Source organism: Pinus tabuliformis, chromosome J (assembly GCF_031772625.1).
Source record: "Pinus tabuliformis cultivar Carrire ecotype Pingquan chromosome J, CPIR1, whole genome shotgun sequence".
NCBI lineage: Eukaryota > Viridiplantae > Streptophyta > Pinopsida > Pinales > Pinaceae > Pinus > Pinus tabuliformis.
Genome location: NC_142295.1, coordinates 1,532,640,913 through 1,532,643,902, shown reverse-complemented (window position 1 = coordinate 1,532,643,902; position 2,990 = coordinate 1,532,640,913). Strand labels below are relative to the sequence as shown.

The 2,990-nt window shown below is 30.7% G+C and overlaps 2 pseudogenes; one reads left to right on the top strand and one right to left on the bottom strand.

Annotated features, from left to right (window-relative positions):
• Nucleotides 1-1,190: 1,190 nt before the first annotated feature.
• Nucleotides 1,191-1,244, bottom strand: LOC149233360 (U5 spliceosomal RNA; annotated as a pseudogene).
• A 535-nt stretch (nt 1,245-1,779) lies between these two features.
• On the top strand, nt 1,780-2,490 carry LOC149233359 (calcium-binding protein KIC pseudogene; annotated as a pseudogene).
• The last annotated feature ends 500 nt before the right edge of the window (nt 2,491-2,990 follow it).

Here is a 2,990-nt window from a genome sequence, read left to right as displayed (position 1 = left end):
AAAAAATTAAAATAAATAATTAATATATAAATATTTTATATTTTTTAAATAAAATGATATAAAATAATTTATTTGTATATATTTAATCAATTATTAATAATATGGTTAAATATTTATCCTATAACATTTTGGATAAATGGTAATTACATACATTATTAAGAACTTTCTAAATAAAATTACTAATTCAAAACTGATGAATAATCCCACCTACTAAATCAATATTATATATATTTAATTAATAAATCATAAATAAAAATTTTTATTTCAATGTTTTAAATTAAAGATATTAATCATAAAAATATCATCTATAACTTTAAAAATTATTTAAATATGGTTATTTTAAATATTATATATAACCTTCAATAAAACATGTATCATTACAACATTCTTTAATGAATTTACTATTTTTCTCCCTACATTAATGCATTTAATTTCTCCACCCTCCCGGATTAAACAATCTTTTTTGAAGTTCCCTCTTCTCTGAAAACCGGCTCATGGCATCCGCTTTCCTACTTTCTATTTTCACAATAAAAGAATATTTATATTTATGTGTAATTAGAATATAAAACTTGTTACACGCGCTTCGAGTTCTCACTTTAATTTATATATATGTGTAATTAGAATATACACGGCGTCGAAGATTATACCCATTTCTCTACCTTCCTTTTTAAAATTAGTGAGATTAAACTTTCTTTTCTGAAGTTCGCTCTTCTCTCATGACCGGGCTCATGGCATCCGCTTTCATGCTTTCTATTTTCACGATAAAAAAAGTATTTATATTTATGTGTAATTAGAATATAAAATTGTTAACACGCGTTCTAAGACATAGGCGCGCTTTCGCGATCACTTCTTACTTTAATTATGATATAATGTATTGTTTTTTGTTTGTTTTTGGGGTCAAACGTAGCTATGAAGTAGCATATTTTGGTACTCTCGTTCACGTAATTCAAGTCTATGTCATACTAAATTGTGTTTTTATTATATAGTTAAACTTAGAAGGTTAATAAATTGATTTATTATAATTTTAAAGATTAGTAAAATTGTTTTTATTAATTATATTAAAAAACATCCTAATTTAATATGAATAAAATATGTAATATTTAGAAATTAACAATGTTTTTGATTAAACATAATATGCACGCGAAAAACGTGGGAAACGACTGAGATTTATCGTATGCCGCCGATGGTGGCCAACACACGGTATTCTTTAGTAAAAGACGAAAGAATAGTTCGTTTTGTGTTGAAGGAGATAAAGCTCAAACATTTAGATTCCCACCAAAATCATCTTCAAGTATTCAAATTATCAATAATAAAATATGTTTTAAAAAAACTCACACAATAACGACTGCATCATTATTATATTAATTAGAAAAAAATGTCATCGCTTACCACGTAACATTATTTCCTCTACCAACCCCTCCTTGAACACTTATCTTTGAGATTTGTTTAGAAGAATTTATACTGGTCGGTTATCTTGTTAAAAACGTGAAAAATATTTACATTGGCTTTTGGTTTGAATTGTTCGGTCTGTAAAATATTTACATTGATTTTTGGTTTAAATGGAATGTAGGTAAAATATTTACATTTACTTTTGGTTTGGATGGATTGTAAATTTGTATGTCGGGGAAGCCCCGTGTCAATCTTATTGAATAGACGGTGCCCACTTGCAGCCACCTCATTCCGAGGGCGCGGGCCCTACCACATTTCTTCGGTCCTAAGGATGAATGACATCTACCATGTCTAGGAAGTACATAATTCTCGACTCGGGGAAACTTCAATGATGTTGTTGGGTAACGTTGGCAGTGACACGCACGTTTCTATGGTTGTTTGTTGTGTGTCATTGGATACTCTTTGGGTATTATAAATAGCCCTTGTATATTTGAACTTCCATTCTATCCTATGCTCTGCCTGCCTCTCTCTTCCGGTGAAGGTACCCAGCATTTCAGTTGATTTTTTTCCTGAACCAATGATGGCAAGAATAAGAGAAGAAGAAGAAAGCAGTGTGGTGTTGGAGGACCACCTGCCAATAATGGCAGAGAATTTAGGGGAGGAGGGGCTAATACACGAGATGTGCAATGGCTTCCGTCTCGTAGCGGATGCGGAGACAGGCGTCATCACCTTTGATAGTCTGAAGAAGAACGCTGCGGTGTTGGGCATGGATTCCATGAAAGACGAGGAGCTCCGGACGATGATCGAAGAAGGCGACTTGAACGGCGACGGGTCTGTGGACGTGAACGAATTCTGCGTTCTCATGATCAGATTGAGTCCGTCCTTCATGGCGGAGGCCGAAAAGTGGTTAGAAAAGGCAGCCATGGATATGGTCCATACCTTTGATTTTGAAAGCTCTGTGCAAGCCTTACTTGAGGGTTGGGAAAAAGAACTGGCTTAGTTCGCTGTCTTGCCCATTCATTCGTTCCTTGCTGTAGATTTATATATCATTTGTGTATGAAAATCCGAAAATAACAAGGGAATTAAAGCACTTCGAACTCATTCTTATATTCAGATCGGAAATATTACCCGTTCCTCTTATTTTAAAAAAATGATAAATAAAAAATTAAAAACATTTTACGAAAATTATCTAAAAAGTCTTTTTATTTATCTTTTTATCTTTCCGGGTAGGAGATTTTATTCATTAACGGTCAGAAATGGTAATAGTGTTTACTTTACACCTGTCTGAATTGGAAAAAATAAATATTTTTTAAGAGATGGTTTACATCTATATAGCTTAAAATTCTTATCTTAAAAGGAAAAATGTTTTTTAATCTTAAAACAATAGTTAATCTCAAAAAACGAAAATGTTTATGTTAAAAGGAAAAATGTTTCTTAATCTCGAAAATGTTATCTTAAAAGGAAAAATGTTTTTTAATTTTAAAACCATAATTAAACTCAAAAAATGAAAATGTTTCTCGGAAGAGATTTTATGCTTAATTTAAAAAACATAAATTAAAAATATTTAAGAAAATTATTTTAAAAGTCCTTTTATTTATTTT